We start from the raw sequence: 20,730 nt of genomic DNA on the forward strand, positions 1-20,730 counted from the left end.
AATTGTGGCAACAGCAATGGAGCATGGGAACTCTAATGGGCTGATCTGTGGCAATGGCAGAGCCTGGGAACTAATCCGGGCTCCTCTATAGTGGCACCAGATGCCAGGAGCTGTTTCACTTGTCTTCTTTAGTTGCTGGGGTTTCTTTTAGATCCAGGATATTAGACTTGGGACCTGATCCAGAGTATTGGACCTAGGACCTTCTGTATGCAGTAGGCTCTACCACTAAATCACAGCCTAGTCTTCAAATGAGGCACAACAAATAACAAATGGAATAGCTAAGGCAACTACTCAAGCTCATAGTAGTAGTTCTAGTAGTAGAAAGGTGCAACAGCTTTTTAACTTGCTGAGAAACATCATAGAATCATCGAGTTGGAAGAGACCACAAGGGCCATCAAGTCCAACCCCCTGCAATGCAGGAACACACATGCCATAACGAGTTTTCTGATTCAACCACTACCATCCCTGAGAAGTAATATAAGCAAATGATGCCTAGGTGCTAGGGTTGCCAGGTCCCCCCAACCACCAGTGCAGGTTGGAGGATAGGATTGCCAGATCCAGGTAGGGAAAGCTCCAGAAGATTTGGGATGGTCTGGATTTCACCTCTGACTGTCCGGTGGGGGGCAACTGAAAATACTCTCCTGTCCTCCCCCTGATGGCTGCTGTGGGAAGGAGAGGGCAGAAAGGGGAGGGTGGGTGCAGGGCCACTGCTTTTACTTTCATTGTGCATGGCAGAGGCAACCATGGCACTGCAGAAGGTGTGCCAGCTCTCCTGGGGGGAATGGAGTATGCCCCTGGAGGGGCTTGGGCACCGGAGGGCAGCGCTAGGCACAACACCTTCAGGCTGGGGGAGCCCCACATTGCTGTGCCCCCCAGAAGGTGAGTTGGGCCCCACAGGGAACAGATGAACTGGGAAGGATGCAGCCCAGACCCCACCCCCCAGACTCAGACCCCAGGAGCTGGGGAAGGAGGATTAGGAGAGCACCTTTGAGTGTGCTTAGAGTCTTCTTCAAACTTCCCCAGACCCAATCCCAAACCTTTCAGGAAAGCCACACCCCACATGGGAATTCTGGGAGAGTTGGGGAGTGGAGGTTGGGGCTGGCAGTGTTTGGGGAAGAGCAGAACACCATTGAGTCCACCCTCCATTTCCTCCTCTGATCTCTGGATCCATCTGGAGATCCATTTCAGCTCTCAGAGATCTGCAAGTCCCGCCAGGAGATTGGCAGCTGCAGAAGGCTTGGTCATTTTGAGCATCCTTAACTCAGGGGTGAGGGAACAGGTTTCCTTCCAGATCCAGTTCCTGAATTACAATTCCCATCAGCCTCTGTCAGCATGGCCAATTGGCCATGCTGACAGAGGCTGATGGGAATTGTAGTTCCTGAACATCTGGAGAGCCGCAGGTTCCCTACCCCTGGGCTAACTGGATTGTGCTCGGACACCTTTCTTTGCATATCTCCCAAAACTCTTTTCAGAGCAGGCCTTCAGAAGGAAAGAAAGGCAATGCCTCAAAGCTTGTGCAGAGACCTTTTCTTGTGAACACTTCCAGGAGCCACAGAGCAGAGGTTGGTGATCAAAGCTCAGGGCTGCTGGATGGACATGAACATGGAACCTCTTGTGCCAAGAGATGGATGCCCAGAGAGTTTTCTCCCCGTGGCTTTGGGGTGAAGGTGACAGAGATAAGGAGGGGACTGGGCATTTTCTCTGATGGAAAAATTAAATTAAATTCTTTGGCTGCTGACTTCTTCCATCTCCCCCTCCCCCGCCTTCTGAGTTCCTGCAGACTCTCGGCTGGGGTAACAGAGACAGACCCTGGATTGATCTGACCCATGGCGCTGCCATCCTGGACTTTACTTTCCAGCATGGAGTTATAGTGACCACTGAATCCTGGGCTTTGGCAGGCAAATGTATCTGTGAGTCATCCTGCCCTTTTAGCTCTTGCAGGACCCTTTGGGAGCAGAGCCGGAGCTACAATTTCAAAGTGCTTGCCCTTAGAAGCACCATTTTCTGTAGCTCCACCCCTGAATACATGATTTTCTCCTGCCCCTCACTAGCCATACTAGCACTGGTGAGAGAGAAATTACTGTAATATTAATGGCCGTTACAAGCCATTGCATCCTTGTTTGATAGCAGCATCTCACCTTGTTAGTACAGGGCACTGCTAGGAACCTACATTTCAACTTGGCAGAAAAAATTATATTTCTTATATAGGGAACCTGCAGCTCCAGATGTTCAGGAATTACAATTCCCATCAACCCCTCTGTCAGCATGGCCAATTGGCCATGCCTGACAGAAGCTGTCTAGTGAACTAATCTAGGACACCTTTCTTTGCATATCTACCAAAACTCTTTTCAGAGCAGGCCTTCAGAAGGAAAGAAAGGCAATGCCTCAAAGCTTGTGCAGAGACCTTTTCTTGTGGACACTTCCAGGAGCCACAGAGCAGAGGTAAGGTTATGATCAAAGCTCAGGGCTGCTGGATGATGAACATGGAACCTCTTGTGCCAAGAGAGGGATGCCCAGAGAGTTTTCTCCCCGTGGCATTGGGGTGAAGGTGACAGAGATAAGGAGGGGACTGGGCATTTTCTCTGATGGAAAAATTAAATTAAATTCTTTGGCTGCTGACTTCTTCCATCTCCCCCTCCCCCGCCTTCTGAGTTCCTGCAGACTCTCGGCTGGGGTAACAGAGACAGACCCTGGATTGATCTGACCCATGGCGCTGCCATCCTGGACTTTACTTTCCAGCATGGAGTTATAGTGACCACTGAATCCTGGGCTTTGGCAGGCAAATGTATCTGTGAGTCATCCTGCCCTTTTAGCTCTTGCAGGACTTTGGGGCAGGGCGGGGGGCACAATTTCAGTGCTTGCCCTAGGCACCATTTTCTGTAGCTACACCCCTGAATACATGATTTTCTCCTGCACCTCACTAGCCATACTAGCACTGGTGAGAGAGAAATTACTGTAATATGAATGTCCGTTACAAGCCATTGCATCCTTGTTTGATAGCAGCATCTCAGCTTGTTAGTACAGGGCACTGCTAGGAACCTACATTTCCTTCAGAAAAAAATTATATTTCTTATATAGTGACTGGCAGTGGAAGAAATTAATATAGCTGCGGAATAGAATAAGTATGCTGATCATTTCAGACTACGCTATCTCTTCATGCAGAGTGTAAAATGTACAGCTGTGGAAAATTAACTGATATATAAAATATATTCCAATTTCAGAGAAATATGGATCTTTTTGAGACTCCTCTCCTCTGTCACCTTTACCCCCTCCCTCCAAAAACTTGTGATAATTCCTGACATACTGCAAAATACAATGAGGAAGTAGGAAAATTGAGTCATCAGTTGGAAACACATTGAAGATAATGTATCATTTGTCAAAGTTATCGGAGGACATTTGCTAAACTCGTTTGTGCTCCAACTAAGCAAATAAAACTCAGAAACAGCATTGTCTTCATTGTTCTCTACTTTTTAAAACATAGAGTGTGAGATGGAGTCTTCCTAAGGGCATACTCTAGATTGTAGTGATTTACACTCAGAGTTTTTATCTGAACATGTTTATCTCATGGTACACAGTCTTTGCTGTGTCTACAAAAAAAATGGAATAAGATCTGTGTATTTCAAACATAGTAGCACACTTTTTGGAAGAGCAGCCCTGATAGTGTCTTAGGTCGATTCCCAATGGGTAATTGTGTGATACTCACACAAATTAATTGCGTGATACTCACACGAAATACCAAGGTTTCAGCAAGAACTCTCCACTGTTTACTGCTGAACATGGATTCATCCCGGTTCTGGTGCTCCCTCTCCCCCTTATCATGTGTTTTTTTAAGAACCTGCATGGAAGTACACCTTTTTAAAAAACATGCGTTGAAGTCGGATCGGTGGGGAGGTTCAGGGGTTGAATGTAGGTCTATTTTCCCGTCATTGGGAGTGATTTGGGGCCTTCCAGCCAATCAGAGTGCAGTGGGCTGTGCGCAATGTGCACACAGCCCTTTTTTGGTTTCGCACAGGCTATGTTGAAACATGGCTGCATGGAACGTGATTTCTGTGCCAACTGTAAACTAAAATTAGACTTTCATGCCAGCGCAGCTGCATGGGTAAAGCATACCGAAGCCGTGCATAAAAGTAGCTCAGTGCAAAAAACAGCTACTGTTCTATCTGCGCATGCGCATGGTGATGTTGCTGTGTAAAAAAAGTTTTTTAAAATTCCCACCCAACACAGCGTAACAGCCAATCAGGACGAGGAAGAACAGAGCCGCTGAGCATATTGCGCAGTTGATTGCGTGATCGTGGGGAGTGTTGCATTGTGTGAAACCATGATAGACATCAAGGTCTTCACTAGACACACACTGCAGTTGGGAGGGAGAAACCGCGATGAAAAGGTGCTGTTTCTTTTGACACCTAGTTGTCTCCACCTTTAATTTCTCAGTCAATCCAGCTTATATCTGGAGAACAAGTGAACTTGTGGCATTTTTGCAAACATATAAATAAATTCCTAAGCAGAAAGCTACAATCCCTTCTAAACTATTGAACTCAATGAGGCTCAGATGGGTGTAACACTGCTTAGAATCAGCATCAGCATGATGGATCGAGCATCAGACAAGAATCGGGGAGACCCAAGTTCAAATCCCCACTCACGGCATAGAAGCTTGATAGGTTGCCTTGACCCAGCCACGCACTGCCAGCCTAAACTAGCTGACAGCGGTTGTAGGGATAAAATGGAGACCGGAAGAATGATGTAATGTGTTTTATCTTATTAGGCTTGCTATCCCATCCTTTCCCAGCTGAAGCTGGACTCAGGGTGGCTAACACACTTAATTATGCAATAAAAAATTCCACATATAATGTAGCAAGGACATGAAAACCATTAAAATTACAACCTCCATATCACTACAATTTACAAAGATGGCGACAACAAATTGAATCACTCCAGGTACCATTTCCAGGATCTGAATAGCCTAAATTTCCTGTCCCACCCATCATAAACAAATTAAACAAATAGAAGGGGGACAAAGGATCAGGAGACCAGCAAGATGGAAAAAAGGTCCGTAGCTGCCTCAACCAAAGGCCCGGTGGAACCTCTCTGGTTTGCAGGCACTGCAGAACTGACTAAGATCCCACAGGGCCCTGGTGTCAGTTCCACCAGGCTGGATTAAATCAATATGGCATTTAATTATTCAAAAGTTAGTGAATTTGCTAGTTAGGATATATTTTCATTTTTATTTTCTTATGTGTATAGCTGTTTATATAAATTGTAATCAATGTTGGCAAAGGAATGGAATGAGTTGATGACCAGACATGGAAGTGAGTACTCTGCAGTGACTGGTTAGCAGTACTGCCCTGCAAAACCCAGAACCAGCCTCCCCATCCCCCTGCCCACCCTCTCCCATCCCCCAAAGACAAGCCAGGCTGATGAGGCAGCGGTGCATGGCTGCCTGCTGGCCTGTGAAGCCCAGAATCAGCCCACACCCCACACTTTCTCTTCCATGCCCCAAGGACAAGCCGTGCCAGCTGCACAGTGGTACATGGCTACCCACTGCCCTGCTGAGCCTCCCCATCCCCCTGCTTGCCCTCTTCCACCCCCCAGAGACAAGAGGGTGGGCTCAGCAGTGGCATATGACCTCCTGCTGCCTGGTACCAGCCTCCCCAACCTCACACACACCTCTCCCATCCCCCGGCCAGTGAAACAGTGATGCATGGCTCTGCCAAACCTGACCATCCACTATCCTGCCAAACCTGGCACCAGCCCCCCTTCTGCCCACCCTCTACCACCCCTCAAAGACAAGCCGGCTGGTGAGGCAGCACTGCATGACCATCACTGCCTGCCAAGCTTGGCACCAGTCTCCCATTTCTTCAGGTCACCCTCTCCCACCCCCCAAAGGCAAGAGGGCAGACAGAGGTATGGGAAGGCTGATGCTAAACTTGGCAGGGGGATTGTGAGACTTTAGCACGAGTCTTCTCATCCCTCTGTCTGCCCTCTGCCATCTCCCAGAGACAAGCCAGAGAAGCCGTCCTCCCCTCGCTCTCAACCCCTTGCCCTGCCTCAGTCTGCTGTATTCCTTACTGCACAGAGGGCTTTACTGCTAATAATGTACATGATATTCACAAAGGCTTCTTCAAGAACCTCACATGCACTGATGGTGCTTGAAATTGCAAAGACAGCAGAGACTTCCCATAGACTTTTTCTTATATCCAGTAACTTGGGGAATCAAAGAGTTTCATGGCCAGTTTCCTTCTGCCTTTCTGTGATCTCAGGTTAAGCAGAATGAAGCACTAACAAACAAGCAAAAAAAATTGGCTAGAACAATCAAATACAGGAAGCAAGATGTTTTCTCTCTCCTTCCACTGTCAAGCATACGAAAGCCATCATCCCATGTGAGCCCTACCCCAAATTAAGTGATGAGAATGAACCTTCGTTAATAAGCCTTATGCCAGAAAAATCTTCAAAAGTGTTTTTAAAAGGCCTTGCCACACTCAGGAGAGGAACACTGTGACTAGCTTATTTTAACATAATGTTTGCAAAAGCTAGCATGAAAGCCCGCCTGATTTCCAAGCAACTCAAGAAGGGCTGCAGTTTAATCACTTTCAAAGGCTTAGGGGATTAAGCAATTGGAAGTGATCATTTTCACAGACACCAATCAAAGTCTGGCACTTCTGGGAAGAAGACAAAGACAGAAGGCACTCTTGACAGCTGTGGAGTGAGTTGCAGTTGTGGAGTTGTTTGACTCACAATGAGCTAGACACAGTAAAAGCTTTATACATGCTTGGCAGCTTCATGGCAGAGAATGACTCATGGGTTTATCATTAGGAATCTCAGTGCTAATCAAGATTTTAAAAAACCCTCTGCAAAAGAAAAGTCCCAGATCCTATTTTGTCAGAGGTAGAAAACAAATATTCACGGAGATGACCCCACTGAAGGATGGTGCCACAGTCACTGTGGACTGACCTTTCTACGGCTTCTCTGAGAAGAAAGCACATCAGGTTTGGTGCAGTGGAAAACAGTCCTAGAATACTGTCAAGAGATGGTGTTGACGTAGGCTACAGAGTGCCAGACTGCATTTGTACAGCTGTATTAGCATTGAACTCTTAAGAGCACAGCTCTGAAAAGCCTGTTCATTTAAGCAACCCCAAGCAGAGAGGATTCAAGTATATTATTGGATAAGCATGCATTATCAGTTCACAGAAAGAATAGAGGAATAAAGGGGATAAGTTTGCTGTGATTCCTTGGCCTGTAGTGATTCATATGTAAATCCATACATTGTTCCATCAGTCTATTACCTGGTCTGTTGCATACACTTGCATTAAGGTCATGGCAAAGCGATTCCAACTCATAGCAGTTTGTACAAACACCAATGTTTCTCTTATGCTCTGAACGCCAGTTCATGGCAGAGAATGACTCATGGATTTATCATTAGGAATCCCAGTTCTAATCAAGGCTAGGGTGCTGAATGAAGGCTGGGGAAAACTGGATTCAAATATCTATTTGCCATGAAACTCACTAAGTGACCCGAGCCAATGATTCTCTCTCAGGCTAACCTACTTCACAGATGTGAGGATAAAATGGAGGAAGAAATACAATGGATGCCTCTCAGAGTTCCTTGGAAGAAGGCTGGGATAAAAATATGCTGCATAAATAAGACCAATAAAAATGAGAAACTTTTTTCTTTCACTAAGTGGTATCTCTTTCCAAATGATCTGGAAGATCTCAGGGCAAATTCTGATCATGTAAACACTAATTATCCATTTGTCCTTTGCAGGCCTAGTTCTTATATTCACTAGATGACAACAGTGACTACTGGCTACTATAGTTGCTAGATTTTAGTATCCTCTCCCTCAACAAATTAACATTGACCGGAATCTCATCTTGCTTTTGGCTGGAACTTCCTGCCACCTCTTGAATTCGAGAAGTGAATTGCCAGTAATTTGTTCATTGTTTTCATTCCTCACTCTGGATCTTTACAAAGCCAACACTCCACCATTTCTGTTCTGCTTCTATCTCCTCCATCAGGGTTGAAGCTGTTAAGAGGCGAAACAGGAAGAAAGAACAGTAGGACCACTGTACACCCTCTGCTGGAGCTACTAGAAACCTGCAGATACAGTAGTCAAGAGGTACCATTAAAAGTACAGTCCTAAGCAAGGTTACACACTCAAAAGTGCATTGACATCAATGGACTCAGTTTTGGATTGCATTACAAGTGTGTAGGCTTAGGTACACACACCTTGAGATATCAACCTTTTGCCCTGAAGCCACCCAATTTATGCTTTATGCGCAACATTGATTATCCTTATCATCTGCAATGGAAACGAAACTGTGTCATGTTGCTCCACAGTTTTAGAAAACTAAATAAAGAATCTCTTGGTTCAAGAGCTTTATTGGAACTGTGTCAGCCCAGTGGCCAGATAGCTGAAACTGGGGTTTTGCCCTCTGGCCCCCGGTATATACCTGTAGGTTACAGTTTGAACCATAATCCCCCCGCCCTCGCATTACCATAAGACCAGCATGTGAAAGGACAGTGGGAAAGAGACATTGTTTTTGGGACAGTTTACTCCCTCAGGAAGGCAGATAAGGAGAAACAGTTAAGCACTATTGAGCTAGCTCCTTGCAAGCAACAGAAAGAGGCCCCATGGCCTTGAGTAATGATAATAGCTGGGCCACCTGCATCAGAGTTGTGAACCTGCGAGCAACCAGGCCAAGCATGATGCAGGCCTGACACCAGTATCATGACATCAGGTTTTCACCAGAAATGATACTGCATATTCACATGATGGCAGTGTACTGTGGCTGTCCTCACCCCTCAAATACTTCCAGGCTGCAGCATGGCAATCCTAGTCTGAATTTAAAGTGGTGGGTCTTTTGAAAGTTCTACTTTTTGTGTGTGTGAGATTTCTTGTTTCATTCATGATCACTGTTGACTGAGTGCCTTTTTTCAGAACAATTGCATGAAGAATCTAATATGTGAAAGACCTTAAAACAGAATAAAGTAAATGCAGAAAGGTACAGGTGGGGGAAAATTGCATAAGCACCTCTGCCTTCTGCTTAACTCTAGAATGAGTAGTTATTTCCCTAGAGCCTGAAGACTCCATCCTTCACTATGTCCCTATCTCCTTTTAATTAAGGCGAAGCTTTCCCTGTTATTACATGATAAAGTAATTTGTTGTGGACATCATCTTGTCTACTCAGCAAAGCATGAAAAAGAGCCGTTGCTTCATTCCTTCATCCAAATTCTCTAAACGGATTTGGCCTCATTAATTGCTTAGTGCTTCAATTCCTTGTCAAGGTCATTGACTTAATTTCTGATTCAGTGTAGGCACTTTTCTGGCATATGGGTGGAGAATGGTTTCCAAGATCTAGAAGAAGTTGCTTGCTAATGTACAGACATGCTTAGTTAGGACTAGCATTCTGCTGTGGAGATATGCTGAGACTGGGGGAGCTGAACAAGCCACAAGCAGTGTATTTCTACCCAAAACCATGCTCTCCTTCTGGTCAAGTACCTCACACCTCAAATCCAATTTATGCTAAAAAACTGTTTCTTCAAACAACTCTCTCTGCCACACTATACCACCTATGTCACAATCATGCAGAAAACAGGAACCATAAATTGTGGTTTTATATACATTAATTTCAATCCCACGTCTAAGTGCATTTGAAATGGATACCTCCAAACAGTGCCAATGGATTCCCGCAGTCTCTCTCTCCAATCACTGGTTTGCAAAGCATTGTTTCCTGTATAGCTTTGCTCCAAGTATTCTTGGTCTGTCATCCTTCTTTGTGGGCACCAGTCATTCAGAACTCTCCAGCATACAATGCAACTGATCTCCAAAGCTGACACTGACTTCCAGCCAGAGGGTGTGTCACTTCTGGTTATGTGTTTCTCACATTGTGATCTGATTTGGGGTATTACTGGCCAGAGTTCTCCACAATGGAGCTCAGGAGGATTCTATGCTTCCTTCTAGATTTTGTTCTCATCTTTAAAGCCTTTCATAGCTTAGGACCCTCGTGTCAGAGAGAACTCTTCTCCCTATACCCATTCAATTTTGCCTAGCAGTTTCTGCTCACCATGCGGCTCAGAGTGCTCCTACAGACACCCAGTATTTGAAATGGGCTTCCATCTTTACCATCCTTTTGGAAGGCCTGCAAGATGGTAGCAATCTAGTGGCATTTTCCACAAGGCCTTTATGCTGTCCTGATGATTGGATATTTGCATTATGGCTGCTCTACACAGGTAATTGGTGTTAATACTGGCTGATTGTAGTGGCAAATGTTTTTGCTGTAAGCTTTCCTGAACTATCTGGAAGGATGGCATAAACAAAGAAATAGAATGACATGAAAAACAGGACAGTCCCATTTTCCTGTTTCTTTGTGAGTGTAGGGATCTGGCTTCCTTCCTGTGGGATGGTCAAACAGATTTACAAACGTGGGGCATTATTTTTACATGCTAATAGATTTACACTGTTCCAACAACAGTATGTTCTTTCAAAGCATTCGCTTTTGGCCTGAGGTAATAAACAAGTCTGTTTGCTCAGCAGAATCTTCTATTTATAACTCAAGTTCAGGTTTCTCCTTTGTCATTTCCCAGCATGGTATCAGCCCTGAAGTCTTTGTATCTGAGGATGAACAACCTCTATTTAAGTTTTACATGCCATTTTTTTCTGGTTTACTTGTTTCAGGGCCTTTTCCAAAATGTAGCTGCCAGATTTTCACCTAAGCTAGACAGTTTGTTTAAAAGGGTTCCTGCCAAGAATTACTTCAGACATCAACAGGACACAACAAGCCAGCCTACCAGTTAACATCAGCAGACTTGAAACAGAACGTTGCATTCACAATAAAAATACAATGCTACTTCAGAAAAAATTATCCACAGTGTTGTTTAAGAACTACAGCATCAATACTGATGATTTTACAGCTAGCTGTAGAGAGTTATTTTATTTTATATTAGAATAATTGCTCCATCAAAGGAAAAGAAGCAAGGATGTAAAAATGCAGCACTGAAGAAACAGGAAAGTAAAAAAGCTAAAGCAGATTCTGCATGGGCCAGAAACAGCTGTGTGAAAAAGGTGTAAAAGGGTTTACACCATTTTCACACCATTTTCACACCACTGTTTTTGGCCCATGCGGAATCCACCTAAGAGTGGCCATTTATGCACGCACTACTTACCCTGCGGTTGTTTGCTTCACAGTGAGGTTTCCCCACAGTTTTCGGTTTACACTGAGATCCCTAGCCACCATTTTGACTGACTCCAGTTTCCTTGTTGTTTCCATGCAATCTTCATTTGGGGAGATTGCCTACTGCCTTGTTTTCCTTTGTCATCTTTGTATAGCATTACATTGCTAGACCATGTCAATTGCCATGTCAATGGTTTTTAGGATTAAACTGTTTACTGAGGATTACAGAAAAACATGCTCATTGTCTTAAGTGGTAAATCTGTCTTCTGTGCAAGTGAGATCAAAATATGGCAAACACAATCTGTGTACAGTAAGAATGACTAACCAGAAATCAAGCTTAATTTGGAAGCCTTTATAGAGATCACCTGACTTACTCTGATGTACTGGCATAAGGAGACTTTGAGGCACCCAATGTGGAAATTCATTAGAACGACCTGGTTCTGCCACAGAAAAAGTCCATGATCTAACGGTTCACCTTCAGACACTAGACCATGGCCTCAAGACACTGGCCCAGGAACTTCACTGTTGCCTACAGAGTAAAATGTCACCCATGTATTAGTGACAGCCAAATCCAAAGCTTGACCAAAGGCTGAACATAAAATAGAAATTTAAAATGGACTTTTTTGGAATGATTAATGTTCTGTCCATATGGGATTTTTTCTTTCATATCTCATCATGAAACTGAAGAAATGTTTAAAGGATGGCTAAATGATATACATGTACTTCATTATACAGAATATCTCCATAAAATGTACACTGTAAAGTATTTCTGGAAAAATAGAAGGATTAGCAGTATCTACAGTACTTCATTCTTGGATTTTCCTCAGGGATTCTCCATGCTCTGAGGGAATGACTGGGCATTACCAAAAGCAGAGCATTTTACAATCTCATCACTAAATATTAGAGCCTGTGGAAATAGCCCAGAGTTCCATGACAAATATTGAAAGAGTAGTTGCCAAGGACACTGGAATTTGCAGTATTCTGGAGAAACAGAAAATCACTAGGAGAACTAAGAGGGAAAGATTTAGGGAAGAAACGTGTATTGGGAGGGGAAATAACTACTTTGCTATTTTGTTTTTGTAATCAGTATTTTCATTTACCTTCTTTAGTAAATGAATAGAACACGCTGCTACTCCAAACTTTACGTTCAACTAAAACAATTCTGTGAGACAACCTTTTAAAAGCTCTCTGCAATTTAACAAACCATTTATGTGGAGTTACCAGAAATGAAAACATCATGTTCTTGAAGGAGGTGTTCCAATTCCTATTCTGAGCTTCATAGTGATATTTTCCACATTTTGTTTTATCACCCATTTCAGTTGCCAACATCTGTAAAAAGATTTTGTTAACCCACAAATGGTTAAAGCAACCACTGAATCACAATGATTTCAAAATCATTTTGCTCCAAAAAGAATCTTTATAGAATGGTGAACATTTCTCCCCTGCTTGCTCAAATTTGTAAGCCAAAGACACACATTTTTAAATGTGACACTACAGAAGAAGGAACAAACTTTGTAGTATTGTTAAAGTCCTGGTTAAAAGACTTTCAGAATTTTCTGCTGACCACAGCCTACTGCATTCAGTATTTCCTTAGCTAGTCTGTACATTGAAAAAAATTCTGCCTTCAGAAAGTAGGAACCGAAAGAATATCTTGGGACTTTCTCAAGCCATACATAAATACTACAATCAGAAGGGTGAAGCAGACCAATGCATAACTAGAGAAAGAAAAAAACTCTCTAAGCCAAACACCAGTGCCTCAACACATCTGGAAAAGTGGCTTTTCAGTTTCAAATTTCTTTATGTAACTCTAGAGTGAGGTGAACTTTCTCAAACCATTAGCTCTGGCTCTCCTTTCTGTAGCCTTAACTGCAAAAATCCCCTGAATAGTTTGTGGCATCTACTCTCAATGGCCTTCAGAGGCTCTGTATTCCCCTCCTAACTTTCCATGGTCTTAAAGGCTGCATGTTCTACTTTTCCTGTACTGGAGTGCAAACATAATTAGCATATATTTAAAAGGCAGCAGGAAAATAATAACATAATATCCATCCCTCCTGTCCCACTGTCTCTGTACTGTTTGGATATTCTCTTTTCTACATAAATAGTTTGTAGGTAGGATCATATCACTGCCAGATTGGTAATAGTTAAAGTATCCTCTGAAGGATAAAATAGTTAGGGGAACATTTCAGTTGATCATATGGAAAGGTTTTGAGTCCACAAATCAGCTTTCGTTCTTTTTTTCAAAAAAAAATTCTGATCAGAAGTTAACAACTTTCCTTTTGCACAAGGGAAGGATATTCTGGATCCCCCAGAAAGTTAATAATGATCCACTTAAAGCCCTGGTGATTTTTGAGGTATTGGTAGATAAGATTAAAAATGTTTATCAAACAAATGGCACCAAAGGGATGCCAAGGAAAATGTTATAAGAGACCCAGAAAGCTGTTATGAGAAGCAAAATAAACAAATGTGCCCTGTGTAAAAGAAGGTTTAACCAGCAAAAGCAGCTGAATTAGTTGGGGGGGAAAATCAAAGACATTTTAAGAAACCCCACCAGACAAACCACATAAGATACTGAAGAACTAATTAATGTCTGGAGTAAACATATTGCATTGATCACAGTAAACACTGATGTAGACAGTCAGAATATCAAGAACCAAGCTAATAGAGCACAGAACCTGTATCACAAAAAACTGAGAACTCAGGGGGTGTAGGGGGGGGCGTATTGCTTACATATTGAATACAACAAAGGTAACATTAATGTTGACCCATGAATCTGTGGGGAAAACATCATAGGTTACTTTTAATGAAAGGGAGCCAAGAACAATATCAAGTTAATTAAAAGACTATTACATAAAGTGCTATACAACAAAAGAAAATAGAGATGACTATGCAGCATCATTTCCGAAAAACACAGTGGAGGTTAATAAAAGCCCCATGAGGCTTAAACCATGAACATAATAACAGCCATGAAGGTGAATACATCAGTGGTAGGTCAGGAACTGAAGAGGTAAGCAATTAAGAGCCCCATCCAAGGAGAGTGAGCACCTGGGGCACTAACCCAGTAGACATGCAAGGGGATGCCCATCCCACAGCCCCAACACCAAGAAACCCAGAAGTCCAGGCTGTTGCAGGGCTATGTTGATGCCAGCATCGGGGGGTGGGGGGTGGCAGGCCGAGGTGTTCCTGGGGGCAGAGCCAACATTAGTCAGCTCCCTCCTGGGATTTAGATCTGGAAGTGCAGTTCACCAGCCTTCAGACTTATGCCATCCTTTTGGTGGCATAAATCCTGTACACCCTGTGGGTCTTTCAAGCGGCAGGAGAGTTTTGGGGCTTTTCTGAGCTCCCTGCACCACCAGAAAACCCTATTGGTGGCAGTGGGATGGCACCACACTGGTGTGTCCTGCCACCTTTGGGTTTGGATGGGGCTGCTCATCTCACTCCAGGCTATGTATGTTGTTGCCACATGCCTCCGTTTTGGTTCATGTCTCCCTCCTTTCTTGACCAGCTGCTATCAACATGTCAAATAGCAGTCCTTCATGAATTTCATTCATTGTAGCTTATCTAAAATATACGCTGCATTTTTATGCAACTACTGAACTGTTTTTATCCCCTGTTACGGGAAATGAATTAATTTTTTTCATGAATAATATCAAATTGTTATTGTGCACATCTCCTATGAATAGTCAGGTGTGGTATACTGCTAATCTTGCTAGAGTGAGCAGAACTGAAGACCAAAAGGGTACATGTTTGTTTTATTAGGTCTGATGCCAGAGAAAATAAAACTATGTGGCTTGCAAAGTTAAAAGGTAATGATTCCACACTGTCTCCTTTTGTGTTCCCTTATGCCTTGTCCAGTAAACTTCCTCCCTTCTTTTAAGAGCTTTGGATGTTTGTCAACCTTTATGGGCACCACTCCATGCAGTTCATCATGCATATATGGAAGGCAAGAGCCAACTTTTTACTTTTAGATGGCATGATGTGCCCTTCAGATTACTTCATTCATTTTTTTCTAACTGCTTATAAGCCACATGTTGATCTTGGGCCACACATATACCTCTCAATGTTTCGTTTTATTGATTCAAAAGATTTGCTTCTATGGAAGTCAATGGTTTGCATTAAATGTCACAACAGATTCCAAAACTCTCCTGATGAAAACTGGGACTGTTGGTGTCCTTTCTTAGCCACACAGTATCTTTTTGCTAGGCCCAGCAGGCTAACAACCTGGAGGACACCCTCCAGCACTGACTAGTTAGAAGGGAAAATGTTCAAGAAAGGTGATGTGAGTTTATTTTCAGTCGGCTATTAGAATTCCAGCATGCCCAATGTAAAACACATCTCCTAGGAAGAATAACATTCTTTTTACCTACGTCAAACAACAAGGTAAAATAACAAGCAAATTCCTGAACCTCAAATCTCAGGTCATAAAATTCAAAGGAGGAAAAAAGACTTTCACAGAAACCAAAGGAAACGAACTGATTCTACAGAGTGGAAACTTGTGTGTGACGAGGCGTGTTTGCACAATATGCCATATATGGGGAAAGAACCTGTAAAAAAATTCATTGAAAATAACCAGGGATGTAAATGTTTGCAAGCCTCCTGGAATGCCCAGAATCAAAAGGACCCTTGACTGAATGCTGAAGCTTTTTATGAGAAAGCATTTCTTACCAAAGGGTGGGGGGGAGGGATTTGAACACGATGCTAACCATTTCTTCATTGCTATTTATTTTTTAAGACTAGCATAGTTGCATAAGATTTTTTAAAAAGCTTAGTAGTTTTAAATGGTATCTTCCAGTTAATGGATAAAGCAACAGTTGTTTATACACAGTACCTAGCTAATGCATTATTTCTAGTACAATCCTAAGCACAGATGCATGTTTCTAAGTCCATGAAGCCAAGGGTTTAGCTCTATTTAGGACCACACTGCTAGAAAAGCAGTTGAACCTGTAACTATGCATAATATGAAGGGTAAATTTAGGGGATGTTTTTACTTACTACTTACCTGTACTACATATCCCTTGAACATCTGATAGCAAAGCAGAAGGTTGCAGTTTGTTCATTGCATGATTTTGCAATTACTTTGTGATTTTTTAATGAGAATACTTTGTTGTTCAGCTCTGCCTGGGACAGATCCTCCATGTTGGTTTGCCTGCCTGCCAGCCAAGCAGAAGTCCACCTGGTGAGCTGCCACCTGCTGCCCATGGAAAGGAGTGAGAGGCCTTCCACACCCACCCCATTGGAAACACCTGCAGAGAGTGAGGTCTGGCGGCAACAACAGGAGTTCCACCAGCAGCCCAAGGCAGCTGACTTGGGCAGCGGCCAAAGGGCATCACCCGTTCAGGGACTGTTTGGGGAGGGTTGATGGAGCAGACTCTATGCTGCTTTTGTATTTTAGTTTTTGTAGTTGTGGGAACTGTGATTTGGGGGTTAGCTGATATAATTGGTTATTGTTTATAGTATATCATTGTGATGCATTATTATGCTGTTGATATTGTTGTATCATGATTTTTTGTTGTTGCTGTTTATGCTATGCTTTATTGTTTGTTCACTACTGTTGTTTGCTGCCCTGAGATTTGGGGGTTAGCTGACATAATTGGTTATTGTTTATAGTATATCATTGTGATGCATTATTATGCTGTTGATATTGTTGTATCATGATTTATTGTTGTTGCTGTTTATGCTATGCTTTATTGTTTGTTCACTACTGTTGTTTGCTGCCCTGAGCCTTCCGGGGGAGGGTGGGATATAAATTAAATGTGAAATGAAATGAAATACTTTGGCAAGCAAGAATTTTACAGAAACACCAGCTATGAAGACACTGATTCAAAAATGGGACAAATTAGATCTTCCATTTTGTGCAAGAGAAAAAAGAGGCAACATGATACCTGTTTCCCTTTCTTTTGCTGAGCTGTAGGTGATCTTGAGTCTATCATAGGTATTTCTTCATCAGCAATGAAAGTCCATGGAAGTTCACATGATGCATGTGTTAGAATAAGAAGTCTGTCAAGGCCACTGACTTTGCTATGAATTTGCACATTATGTATGTTTACCAGAGATAGACTCCCTAATCAGATCAATAATGCCACTGCAACTTCCTATCAAAAGTTCCATAAGAAAGATGTGCAAATTTCAGGCTCATAGGCCCTTTCCCCACTTACCTTAAGCCCCGCGCTACTCGAGGAGAGTAGCGCGGGGTCCCTCGGCACTCCCCACTGAGAGGGGAGGCGACAGCGCTAACCTTCGCGGCGCTGCTGCTGTCGCGCCCCTCAGCGCGAGGCATTCCTGGCGCTCTTTCAAAGGGCGCCTTTTGATGACCCCGTGCAAAGCGCGAGAGTGCGTGCAGATGCCTCTTCGAAGACGCAGCGTAGGAAATGCCGCGCGCTGGCGGCTGAAGCCTGCGCGCAGCAACCCTCGGAAAAGGGTAAGTGGGGAAAGGGCCATAGAGTGCCACAGTGTCTTCTACCAAAAAACTTCTGTCATGCTGCATTGCCCTGTGCCCATATGTGCCATTAGTCATACACATCTGGACTGACCCAGAGCATGCAGATAGTTCCATTTGATAAGTTGACCAAACTTCAGTGTTCGCTTTTAAATGAGAAACAATTACAGTGAATCGTTAAATATCTTACTTCACTGTTCATTACACACCAGTAGAAATTTAACACGTTGAAGCTATGAACAAAACTATGAAAAAAATAACTTCAATGAGACTTACCCGTGACGATGCTTATTGGGACTTATTTCTGCATATACATGTATAGGATTGGGCTACACCAGAATTGTGTGCCTGAAGGGCAAACAGTTAGGAATTATCCACTCTTACAATTTACTTTGTGTATTTTGTGTGAGATGCATTAACCAAAGGTGCTCTCACAAGTCAGCACCGTGCCTTAGAATCTTTTAAACATCTGAAAATGTCAGGTTTACAAGGTGCTTATGCTTTGCAGATTCTTTGACTATCCTGACAATATGAACAAAAAACGAACAATTGTTAAGAATAAACCAGGAGTACAGTGGCACCATAAATGCTAATAAAAGTTATTCCAGGAAAATAATTTTGCAAAGTAAATCCATCAAGCTGGCTTATATTTATTTCAAACTAGGGTTTAAAAATAGATGCCAGATTAATAAAATAATAAAATAAAGTATTTTAATATACTCTTAAAATGTCCCTTTTCAATTATATCTTTATGGATTTATTCAAATTCTTGGTGAATGTTTGTATGGATTGGTTCTGTTTGATCAAGATGAAAACTCACCTTTGTTACTCAGATTTCCTGCCATTATAGTAAAGAAAAAGTAAGCAGAGATTCCTTCAAGAGTTGCTCTGTTGTCACTTTCATTTTCAGTAACAAATTCCACAAAGACAATCAAGAAGTGTTTATGATGAACATTCAGAGCTCCATGTTTACTGAAATATATAAACTTCACATAATACACTCATGCAAAAATAGAAACAAAGTTAGAATTAAAATATTACCAGATCTGCAATAAGTAATGGACTGTACATACTGATTTTGCTTCACTTTTACTGGCATACAATGGACATCTGCCAATGTAGTTTTTTTAATTATTATTTTAAAAACCCAGCTGTTTGCAGTGATTCATTTCCTTAGATTTCCCAAATGACCCATCATAAACCAGAGCAATTGCACTGAAAGCAAAGTTGCCAATAATAGTGCTGAAATGGTTTCTTACTTTCAGGCTTTTAGTACAGAATACATTTGTTGAATACTTTTTGCCTACATTAAATTTCTGCTCTTCTGACCAATAAGAATAATATTTCTATTAGTAAAATGTAATGAGTTCATCATGGAATACATGAAGAGTGTACCAGATCTTGGGCTGCTTGCACATCATCTTTCAAAATACCAATTTCTTCATATATCACATACCGGTAGTATTAAAACCCATTACAGAAGACTAAATGGGTTTTTACACATGTGTGGTCTCCTTTGCTTTGAGAGTACATTCCTTTCAGGTTTGAGACTCCTCTTTGACAGTCACCTTGCCCTCAGATCAGAAAATCCCACAGTTTTCCAAAAGCTCTTAAAGTGTGACTTTCTATCACCTTTCACAGGGAAAGTGAAGGAGATCATGTGTAAAATTTTCATGTTTTCTTGTTCCTCTCCACCTTTCCCCACCCATACCATAGCAGTTCCTCCCACTCTTCAAGCCACCATTTCAGAATGACCAGTAGACCTTTATTTTTTAAAAAAATTACCACTAAAGGTCTGTCATTCCAGAGATAGGCTCTGTGAAGTTGACACGAAATTGACATGAGTTAGTTAATTTGACGAATGCCAGTCAAAGATGCCCCCCTCCAAAAAAACTGGCAGACAATCTTTCCAATAGAGGTTGCACTGAAACAACAAGGAAGTAGTGAAATAGCAAATCAGCTCAGCTAGGGATACTTTGCCAGAGGAAAATCTCTGTAAACAAAAAACCACAGGAAAACTCCACTGCACATCAAACAGCCATAGGATAAGTAGTGCATGCACAAATAGCCAATGTTTTTTAAGCGTATACAAAATTGATGCAGCCTAATTTGCAACTGAAAATATTTTGTGAGAGTAGGGGATTCTTCATGAATAAAATACACCACTGTATGGGATGCTGCAATGAGGGTTAATTTGCTAGATCAGGGATGCCAAACTCATGGCCCTCCAGATGTTCATAAACTACAATTCCCATCAGTCCCTCCCAACATGAGCATTGGCTATACTGGCAAGGGCTGATGGGAACTGTAGTTCATGAACATCTGGGGGGCCTGAGTTTTACACCTATATGCTAGATGAAGGGTAATATGGGGAAGATCCACTCTTCCAATTCCTCCTATATCCTCCTCTGCTGAATCTAACTCTATGAGATCCCTAATTGCCCACACAGTCTCCAAAAGAAGACTCAGAAAAGTGTTGTCATGTATAATGTGGATACCAGTGCCTCACATGGTCACTGTCTATGTCAGCAGAACTTCATTTTGGAGAAGCACTCATGATGCTGTGAAAAGCCACCATAGAGGTTTAAAAGTGCAATTCAGTCAGTGGAACAAGGTGCTACCACAACAAAGTGGGGGAAAACTGCCTAAGAATGGGAAAGTGTCCTGATTGTATAAGCTGACCTATGCTCTGATTGGTAGAGCAGCCAGCTGACTCAGAGAGGGAGGAGGTATCTCTTTGAGAGGAAAAGTTTTGTGAGCTTTTGGATGTGGATTCCTGCAAGTTAACATCAAGTCCCTGAACTGTGCGTGTTAAACTTCTACTCTGAGGCGATTTCAGTCAGGAAGTGGATCTGACTTGAAATATACTGAGTGACAGCGAGTACTGAGAGCAGGCAATATATAGTCAGGAGAACTGGGAGTTTTATTTAGTGGTCAAGGCTAAAGGTGATGCTTTCCTAGTGATACTTTCCCAGGTGACCATAAATAAAAGGGAAGGAAATATATCTTCTGGGTGAAGAAAAATCCCTAAGCCAGTTAGAACAGGAAGTGTACAACAGGTGGATTCCCAGTCTGTCATATTAGTGTTCTGCTATAGTTACTTCAGGAGGGAAACATGTGAAATGGGTAGC

This window comes from Sphaerodactylus townsendi, linkage group LG11 (genome assembly GCF_021028975.2).
Source record: "Sphaerodactylus townsendi isolate TG3544 linkage group LG11, MPM_Stown_v2.3, whole genome shotgun sequence".
Taxonomy (NCBI): domain Eukaryota; kingdom Metazoa; phylum Chordata; class Lepidosauria; order Squamata; family Sphaerodactylidae; genus Sphaerodactylus; species Sphaerodactylus townsendi.